Source organism: Zingiber officinale, chromosome 9A, assembly GCF_018446385.1.
Source record: "Zingiber officinale cultivar Zhangliang chromosome 9A, Zo_v1.1, whole genome shotgun sequence".
NCBI lineage: Eukaryota > Viridiplantae > Streptophyta > Magnoliopsida > Zingiberales > Zingiberaceae > Zingiber > Zingiber officinale.
Window position 1 is genome coordinate 118,337,886 of NC_056002.1, and position 11,053 is coordinate 118,348,938.

Below are 11,053 nucleotides of genomic sequence, written 5' to 3' on the forward strand. Positions count from 1 at the left end.
TTTGAAGATTTTTGATGGCTTCATGAAGATTGATCTTGGATTTTTGAGCATGATATGGTAATGACTGTAGTTCTTCAACTGTATGATTTGCTGAAATTTTTGGAACATAATCAAGTGCTTAAACTAAATTAATGGGCACATTTTAGTGAATGATGTGGATTTTGGAAAAAAAAAAATGAAGTGAATCATTGCATGAAAAAGAGTGGTGCTAATTGATTCCATGAGTTGAATTCTAATTTTGAGTTTCTAAAATAACATTAACAGAGAAATAGAAACTGTTTGCCTATGTTGATTGCTGACCTCGAATTGTTAGGAAGTAGGAAGATGAATTAAGTTCTTTTGAGTATTCAATTCTCTATAATTCTGCAAGCAGAAATTGATTTCCTAGAGTTTGAATTACTTAAATTGCTCTCTTGATATTCCTGTAATCAGAGCTCTGAAATTGAATTTATCAATTCTGTGTTGGATTTGAATTGCATCTATTGTGGACAAAAGGTAGTCCTGACTTGTTGAGCATTTGCAATGTGTGAGTAGGAGTATTGTGAATGTATGGATGGCTCATAAGAAGTGTGAAGAATTCAATCTGAGAATTACTTCTGTGTAGTTAAGGAATTCTAATGAAGGAAACTGAAACTAAGGAAATATGGGCAGAAATTTCAGTTTCAGATTGTTATCAAGTGTGTACCAAAAATGCTATGAGTAGCTTACAAAACAGTGAAGCTAAGGTATTTTCATAACATATGGTGTTCTTTTCATTCCATGATTTTCTGAGGATTAGATTGGACAGAATTCTAATTATAAAACAGAATTGTGAGACTGAAATTTGGGAACTACAGCTAAATCAAGCTGCTGGAAGTAGAATTAATGAGTTGATGTTGCTATTAAAGAGATCCAAGCCATGACATAGCCATGTTTGACTCTTCATTCTTATTTAAGAAGTGAGTTATCAGCTGCAGCAAATTGTAAGAGAGATCCTGAATTGGAATTAGAACAAGAACAGGAAATCGAAACTGAAACTGATACTCTGCTATTAGACTGTACATTCCAATTCAAATCTGTACAACTACATGATTTGCAACAATAGACAATCGGGTTGAGGTGTGCAACCAATGGAAATAATTCTGCAATTCCTGTGATTAAAAATCTGTCAGAACGAGGAATATGATTTCTGAAACTAAATACCAGCTATCTGACAAATGTTATTCTGAGAAGGTTTGATTTGTGCATCAATTTAAAATGTTGTGTACCAAGTATCCATTAATTGTCAAAAACCTACAGATTTAAAAGAAGTGTGGCTTAAAGAGGTGTATCAATTCATGGGAGTGGCATAATCTGAATTCTGGAGGACCCCTGCTGAAATTAGATTTCTGAAAATGAATGCTAGTTGCATGAACAGAAATAAAAAAAGTGCAGAGTTCTGCAGAATGAAGAATGTAGCAGTTTTTGTGCCAAATTGGATTGAATTGTGAAGAGCTAAGTGATAAAATTGGCTTCCTCTGGATTTGAGGTTCTGAATCAAGCGAAAAGAGAAGTCAGAATCAAAGAAAAAGAAACAGAACTGCTGCAAGAATTTATTCTATTCAGGGCTGAAAATACTGTATCAAATTTGAATCAAGATTTCGAATGCAATGTCTAAATGAGGGAAGCTTAATTGAATTTTAAGAATGTGTTGGAAACAAATGGAATGATTACTCTTCATAACATATGCAAGATAAGAGAAGAAGAATTCAAAAACTCTACTGGATTCTGAACAAATGCTGGAAACAGAATTCAGAAACAAATTCATCATTATCAGCCCGTGATGTTTTTGAGAAGTAATTGAAGCTTTTTGAAATTCTAGCAGAAATTGTTGTTTACACCATGATAGCATTCTTTATAAATCTACTGGAAGAATTCTACTAGCATCAAATTTCTGAATTATGCAGAAATGAATTGGGTCATTTTTGTGCCAATTTGGGAATTGAATTTGAATGAGTTAGAACTGCTAGAACCTGGAAAGCATTTGAGTATGCATTGATAGGGGTCTTAAGAAACAAGACGAAGAAGAATTGAAATTTTTGATGGCTAAATGATGATTAGTTGACACGAAATCTTGAAATCTGCCATCCTTGACCTCATTGTTTTAGCTTTTCTATAATTCCTGTGAATACAATCTGGCTATTCAGTAATGGAAGCTTAAGAAGTTGCAGAATCAGGAAGAGGAACAATTTCAGAATGTAGAAGCAGTGACGTATCAAAACTGATAGTATACAAATTCAGATTCCAAATGTTAGGAAGATTCAGCAGTGTGTGAAATGCTAGTATGCCAAATTTTGTTGTTGAAACTGATGTCTGCAATTAGAACTCTGATTCTGATTTCTGCCGGTCTACAAAATTGCAAGTGATGTTGAATTGTTGTGTGCCAAACTTAAATTGTAAATTCCTAATCAGTAAGAATCTTGGGAGAACACTTGAGTAGTCATAGATGAAACCTTTGTTCAGCTAAATTCCCCACACTTAGACAAGTTCAGAAATATGAATATGAATCTGAATCTGAATTCAGAAAAACAAGTTCAGAAGTGTAATTCAGTTTCAAAACTTGAGATTCAACAGAATTCTCAAGACTCAAGGATACATAAACATGGCAAAGCAATCAGATTCAAAGATGTAAGTTAAGTGTTTATATGCTAATGCTGAGAATGTTCCTGAATAGCACTCTTTAAGGGTCTAGATCTTAATTCTGGAATCAAAGATTTAAGTCTGAAATTCTACAGAAATGCAGAAACTTGATGCTGTTTCTAACCATGCAACTCATTTAGTTGATTCTCCTATCTATTCAATGCTAATTGTTATGCTTCTCTCTGGAAGATACTGGTAATTCAAGGTTGGAAATTTCCTAGAATCAGGATTCTATAACTTCATTGAACCTGATCCAGTGAAATGAATCAGTGATTTCTTCAGAATTGTTGCACTGCCAAATGATACTCTTTCCTAAGCTAAACCCTTCAAGTCTTAACCTGAAGCTCTCTGAGAATTGTTGACTCAGCTCCATTTCAGATCTGAGGTTGCAGTCGCAGATTTGCAGATTTCCTGAGGTTGGCAGCATCGATCTTCATCAGATTCGTTTGGAGTGGTCTCCGATGGTGCTGGTGAAGGCTGAGCTGAGTTTAGTTGCTGAGGTTGTCTTCCTCGATTACAGTTGGAGTGTTCTCTGTTGTTTCCTTGTGTGACCGCAAGGAGAAGTTGCCTTGAGAAGAGATTTAGTGTTGAGATGGTTTAGGATTTAATTTTTGCATTCTTTTTACTATTGATAGATTTACATTTCAGTTTATTATATTTTGATTCAGTAATCATAGTTCTTTAGATTAATTGTTTTAATTCAAGTGCATTGGGTAATTTAGTTTCAATAGAGTTTGAAATTGTTCTTAATTCTGCTTTAGCTTAATTGTAGCACTGTTGAGTGGTTTAGTTTCGGTAGTTAAGATTGTAATTGTTGCTTAAGATTAGGTTTCATTATTGTCCAGCTATTTCATACCTTAGTTTTAGTGTGTTGTTGATGAAATTCATTACGTAGTGTGACAATGCGTATTGGACTAATCGGTGACACCTAGTTAGGTTTACTTTATGCATTAGATTAGTTCTTATTTTATGTTCTTTAATTTTGTTAGATTTAGATTCAAAGTTCAAACCTCCATTTTCATATTAAAACCCCCAAAAATAAGAATAAATACGATCCTAAGATTACATCCTATCGTTTGTTCCTCGAGGTTCGATCCTGGGCTCGTTACTACAACATTATTGTGTAGATAAGGGGTTGAGTGGAATATACATTTGCACAATTTGATTAACGGATATGACAGATTCGCTTATCAACCAGTAGCCAGGATACTCCAAGCGACATCATAACCAACCTAGTACCTGAAAAAGATAGTATCCACGGGGGTGAGTTCAACAACTCAGCGAATACCAATAGACATGCTAGTAAGATATATCTAACAGCAATAAACATGGAATACAGCTTCCTAATCATATATAAGAAATATACAAAACTGAAAGGTAACTGAGAAACTGTACTCACCAGGAACTCCTATCCAGAACAAAAGGGTCGTCAAACCAGATACACAATATGCCTCCTGTATGCATGTCAAACAAATGCATCCACCAAAATGCAGCATATAAGTGCAGCAAACACATGCAAATAAATGGAATAAATGCATATGATGCCAATGATATGGTCACCCCTAACGTCAGTCAGTCATCTCATACACAATGGTGAGACTGAGGGGGTAGGGCTATGACAACCGTGCACTCTGACGTCACTGCTCCTGATGAGTGACCAAATGGACGGGATGCTGTCGGAGTACACACATACTCCTACCCCAAATCATAAATGGGGGAGCGCAATGCTCTCATCTCCTGGTACATCATGACGGGGAGGGATCCCTGACGTGCTACCATGCTACGTCACACTACCCATGAGCGGACCAACGGAGCACCGAACAGAGCAAAACTGACGTGCTACCACGCTGCGTCACGCTACCCATGAGTGGACCAACGGAGCACCGAACAATGATGAAACTGGCGATATGCTCTACCATAATGGAGCAGCCTATCACGCAGCATGCAATCATGCGAATGGTGCATGAAACTAAGCATGACAATATCCTGAACTAAATCCATATATATATATAGAAATGTGTACCCTAGTACAAGTAAGTCAAATCCACAGATCTAGGGTATACAGGTCCTCTATGGTATAACAACCTAGGTCCTAAACATATCCACCTCCATAAATTATGTACCAACAATGTACATGGATCAAAGCAAAAGGTCTAGGTACACAGATCAGATATGATATAAAAATATAGATACACATGCCAGATAATAAAAATCCAGAATCTAGTCCTAAACTCAGTAAAGCATGGTATGTCACTTACTCTAGGAATTAAGGAACTCATGACAATAATCACAAGGTATAAATCTGGATACATAACAAGCGACAAAACAGAACATGCTATGGGTATCAAACCGTGACATACCAAAGACAAACATGATCATTGCTTGTAGCTATAAAATACTATGCATATCCAATTGACAATATCATAAAAGATAAGTCAAGAAGTACCCGCCTCAAATAGCAAGTCCAATCCAGTCAAATCCAACGCCAAGATGCTCGTCTCGTATCAAAGTCCTGTGTCACCAATATACATACATCTTTATTTAGCTACAACTCAAATGCATAGCTAAATAAAATCCTTAAGGCTAAATTAGGCTAAAACCCTAATCAATCTAACTAGCTAGTAATTCAATTTATCTCCAATTCAATACATATACCTAGGTTAACATTAGTTATTAACCTATCCATCAATCATTGACAACATGATCAAAAACTCTATATCTTACCTCAACTCCAAGTCACTGCTATTGATCCACAAACAAAAAGGTTACTGCCGAATCAAGAGTTGCCGCTGAAAAACAAATAGAGAAAGTTGTAGTGACTACTGAATCTATCAACACATGGAATCCAAACTTAATTCCATTTACACATGATTAATCATCTACATAATCAATCACCTAATTCAAACACATAAGCAATTAAGTATGTACCAATTCCTACCTAAATTTAATCCAACTCTGAAACCTCAACCGATGATCCACAGCCGAAGCAAAGGATCTGGTGGCAGCAGCTATCCACGAATGGCTAACCTCCTCGCCAAAGCTACATCAATAAGTCGCACCACTATGCTTAACACTTAAAAAAAAAACAGAAAATATCACTAGATCCTACCAATCTAGAACCAAACACATCTTACCTGAATTCAAACTCGAGCTTCCTCTCTGATGTCTTCCAGATGTTGCTGTGATGCAGGAAGAAAGGCCCAGCACTAGGAAACTAAGGCATGGAAAGTAGATGGAAGAGGATCAATTGGCAGCCGATGGTGACTGCGGCCAGATCAACTAGGCTCGGCAAGGGCAGATCGTCGATGGTGAACCGTCGGGTAGGGTTCTACTCAGCGAGGTCTGTGGGCAGCCGAGCGTCTACCGACTCCTGGTGAGACCGGCCGGTGAGACTAGGGCAGAGGAAGAGGAAGTGGTGCCAGGACGGTGGTGGCGCGCGTGAGGAGCAAGGTAGTCGGCGCTCGTGTGGTGTCGTCGGAAAAGAAAGGAGATCAACAGAGGGTACGAGGGCACAGGCAACGGCTCGACCGGCAGTGGCTCGTGCACGCCGGCGCTTGGGCAGGGATGGAGGAGAAGAGAAGGGCGGCGTCGGCAGGAAGGAGTCGGCGGCGTGGGGGGAAGAAATAAGGAGAAGAGAAGCGCCGACCTCTCTTTGGTCCCGGCTCACGCGAGAGGAGAAGGAACTGCCGTGAGCAGCGGTTAGGGCAGATGGGTGTCGGGCGCGGTGAGGAGGAAGAAACGGCAAGGAAGAAGAAAATAAAGAAAAAGGAATTTATAAAAATAAACACTTCCTCGCTTATATGGGTAGCCTAAACAGGCTTTTCCGGACTCCTTTTTTTATCCCCGCTAACTCGTCCATACGAGCTCCGAAAAATTTTCGAAAAATTTCTAAAAATTTCTAAAAATTCCCTTATTATTTTCTACCATTTTCTGTATTTTACACCTCCATTTTGGGAGTGGACTAGAAAATGAATTAAATTTATCAATGGATGAACTTAAAATTTACCAGAAAATGATGAGTTTGAATTAAGGATGACAATGGGTAAGATTTGGGTAGGATTTCATATCCTCTATATCCATCCTCATTTATTATATCTATACCCATCTCCATCCCAATACCCATCGGGTATTTAACTTTCATACCCATCCCCATACCCGTCGGAGTTTCGGGTACCCATATCCTACCCATCATCCTATTACTCCATACCATTCTCATTTAAAAAAAAATATTTCGATGTACTTGTCAGCTTTTCCTCGTCTCGCGCTCCTTCGATCTGGTGAATATTTCCCGTGGAAAAAAAGATGAGATACGTGTTGATGACCGAATAAAGAGACAAACTAAGTCTTTTTTTCTATGAGGAAAAGCGTGCTAAAGTTTTTTCTTTCCCAATAAAAAATGAGGCTTATATATATATATATATATATGGGGTATCGGGTAGGATATGGGTAGGATTTTACCACATCCGCCTCCATACCCATACCCGAAATACTCATACCCGAATACCCATTTACTATAATCGGGTATAAAAATCTCCTCCATATCCTCCTCCATTCGGGTTGGATGTCGGATTACCCATCGGATTCGGGTAAAATTGTCATCCCTAGTTTGAATACGAATCCAGTAATAACTCTGCACTCGTTTCTGAAAGTTTGAATGAGGTATCATCTATCTTAACTGTAAAATTCTTTAAAATTATTGCTTGTCTTAATAAGCAATTAGTTAAATCTGAAAAATAAAATGACACACTCCTTAAGGAAAATCAACACATTAAGGAACAACTTAATTTCAAAATCGAAAAGACTAACCCAACTCAGGTCGAAAGACTTAAGAAAGAAAATTCTAAATTGAAAACTGACGTAACCAATATAAAAGAATTGTTAGAAAAATTCACAACACGATCCAAGTACCTCGACATGATACTTAGATCACAATGAGCTATGTACAATAAATCCGAACTCGGATATTAGTCCAACTCAACAAATAAAATATTTATATCACTTATAAGCCAAAAATAAGAAACAAACGAAAGCTTGAATTCTAAAAGTTTGTCTAACCGAGCAAGTAGGACTCAATCAATTTTATATACCTATCGACATAAACCTAAAACCTAAACCCAAAATTTAATAATTCAGGGGAGGCTCCAAATTAGTTGGCACCTCCAAAGCAATAATTTACCTAACTCAGTAATTAGGACTAGGTTAAATAGGGACAAAAAAGTTTAACTTGATAAATAGTACTGAAAAGTTTTGGATGATAGTAGGTTAGGGAAGTTCTGTCTATACATGTCTAGGAAGATATGACTTCAACTTGGTGCATTTAGCTTAGTGGGACTAACTGAAGGTACCTCTCACTAATCATAACTAGTTAGACCAAAATTTTACACTAAGTTCAGTGGGTAGAACTATTTAGAAAATTTCGAAGGCGTGGTTATTTTAATGATGTTTAGGTGACAAATCATAGCTTAGAAATTTATCCAAAGAATATATGCCTATTAAATCCAAAATTAAACTTGAACTAACACAAGTTAAACCAACCCCTCAAATTTAAACTTAACTCAGCTCACAAAATTATAAGGTTCCTTGATTGAAAATATAGATCGGATAAGATGAATAATGAGTAAAATAAATTAAAATTTAATTTAAAATTAAATTAAATTAATTTAAATTTAGATTAAATTAAAATAAACAAATTAAGATAAATTAAATTAAAATAAATTAAATTAATTAAGATAAATTTAATAAAAATAAAATTAATTAATGAAGATAAATTAAAATAAATTAACGTATTACATTTTCTTTTAAGAAATATTCTTTAAAAATTATTTTAATTTTTTTAAAAAATTCTTTTAAAAATCATTTTAAAAATTATTTTAAAATTATTTAAAAAATCCTTTAAAAATCATCTAAAATTCTTTAAAAATATTTTAAAAATCCTTTAAAAAATTTTAAAAATTCTTTAAAAAATATTTTTATTCCTTTAACAATTATTTTGAAAACCTTACTTTAATGAAATCCTAAACTTAAAGTTTAATTAATTAAGTTAATTAATTTAAATCTAAATCTTAATTAAACAAATAATTAAAAAAAAACTACAATTTAATTAACTTAAACTTAAAACTGAATTAAATTGAATTAAACTCGAAACATGAATTCAAACTTAAATTAAATTTAACATTAGAAACTTAAGAATTAAACTGGAATGTTAGATTAGGACTTTTATTATAAAATAAATTTTCAAGTGAATTAGAAATTCTAAGAAAATTATTTATTTATGTTTTTAAAAAATATTTTTCAGTGTTATAAAATTATTTTTGTAAGATATCGTAAAATAAATGATCCGGCGGTTAGAACGGGGGACCCCCATTCTGAGGGGTCCATGCCACGCTGGAGTCAAAAGGCGAAGTGGCCGACCGGATAGGCAGACCAGCCGGTGAATAGCTGAGGCAATAGGCACCCCGACTAAAGTTGGGGTTCCGACGCTCAATGAAACAATGTCTAAGAGCCGAGCGGAAGGCACTCGCCCGAAGGTCTCCCCAGCATTTCAACGCAAGCGACAGGCGAGACGTGAGGGGCGTGCCGCCCGGCCGCCGCAGGGGATGAAGGCCGTCCGGACGATGGTCTCCGTCCAGCCGGCCGGACGTACGTCCCGGCCGGCGGTGGGTAAAGGAGAACAGGAACATCTTCTGACAGCCGTCAAGTCATATGACTAAGCCATACTCCTAGTCTGACAACGGGGTGTCTTGTTGTCCCATCGAAGGCGCGATGGGACTGTTGCAGTATGGCGTCAGGTAAGCTTTCTGACAATCACATACCGAGGTATGGGCTGCGGACACGTACACGCCTCGGTGGGCGTGTAGAGGCTCTTTCACCGCTCTATATAAAGAGCCGCAGACTTCGCCGGAGGTACGCACTCTACAAGCTTTGGAGCCACTTTCTTTACCACTTGCTTGCCTGACTTGAACGTCGGAGGGTCGTCGCCGGGAACCCCTTCCCGGCCTGACTTCTATGCAGGGTCGCCGGAGCTTCGTACGACCAGTCGAAGACCCACATCATCGACCAGGAGAGCGCCACGTGCCCAGCGTCCGTTGAGTCAGCCGTTCGGATAGGATCAATAAATAATAAATATTATTGGACGAAAACTCTTATCGAATTTTTCAAGATTTTTTAGAGATTTTTCGGAATTTAAATGAAGTCTGTATGAGCCGTTTTGAGGGGATGAATTCGGGGTATAGTAAAAGCCTATTTGGGATACCTGTTTAAGAGAGAAAATGTTTTATTTATAAATTCATTTTCTTATTATTCTTCCCCAACCCAAATCGCCGATTTCCGACCTTTCTCTTTTCCCCAACACGAATACCCTTTCTTCTCTCGCGATTCTTTCTGTCCGATCGCCAGCCGCCGTGAGTTCACCGCCGATGGAGGTCTTCTCCTCCACCGTCCCTCACCTCCGCCACTCGATCTTCTCCTCCACAAATTTGTCGATCCTTTCTCCCTCATCGTCGTGCCCTAGATTTGCCGATGTGGAGTCTCGCGCGACCTCCATCTTCCCCGATCCATCTCCACTGCTGACGCCGCTTGATGCCGTGCTGCCTGCGGACACCGCCCGATCGCATCAGCGTTGTGCGACCACTGATCCTTCTTTCTTCTCTGCTAATCATCAGAGGTTGTTGGGTTGTCTTCCTCTCTAGGTCGTCGCCTGCGTAGGAAGATCTTCGACAGGGGGAACCGAGCCCTAGCATCGAACTTCAGTCGCGATCAACCCACTGCCGGACAAGCCTTCTGTTGTTTCCGGTAAATTCCGGAGTATGCAAACTGATCGTCGAGGCTAGTGTTCGACACTATCTCCGTAAACGATATTGCTCCGCTACGGTGCTTAACGGATTGTTGCAATTCGTTCCCAAGATACAACGACGACAATCGTCTCGGAATCGTAGCACTCCGACTTCCGAGACCAGCGAACCTTCTCGTAGGCTTCTTGGACTCTTGAATGCACAAGATGAGTGAGTGAATACTTGAGGAAGAGAAGATTAAGTTGAGTGATTTGATTCCAATCTGGAGGGTTCTATTTATACAGAAGGAAGAGGCTTTAGGGAGGGGTGTGACCTTTGGGTGGATTAATCTGGGCCGTCCGGACTGAAGAGTTATAACCCTTCACATAGCCCCTTTAATCTCATCCATCAGATCTAAGAGTTGTGACCCTCAAATCTATCAGCCATCGGATCTGGATCCATTGATCCGATGCTTCAGATCATGTCTCATCCCAAGCCGTCAGATCGTGACTCATTGTGATCCAACGCTCTAGATCGCATCACAAGCGATCCACCATACTTCTTTGATCAACGTTGATCTACGGCTGCCATCCGTTCGCCCAACCAACTGTCCAGTCATCTCCCTT

The 11,053-nt window shown here is 38.3% G+C and overlaps 1 long non-coding RNA gene across 1 annotated transcript; it reads right to left on the bottom strand.

Annotated features, from left to right (window-relative positions):
• Positions 1–5,107: 5,107 nt before the first annotated feature.
• LOC122018857 lies at positions 5,108–6,399 on the bottom strand. The gene is made up of 4 exons (XR_006121928.1): positions 5,793–6,399; positions 5,597–5,698; positions 5,383–5,447; positions 5,108–5,170 (listed from the first exon to the last, which is right to left on the bottom strand). It is a non-coding gene; the product is annotated as an uncharacterized LOC122018857 (long non-coding RNA).
• Between the last annotated feature and the right edge of the window lie 4,654 nt (positions 6,400–11,053).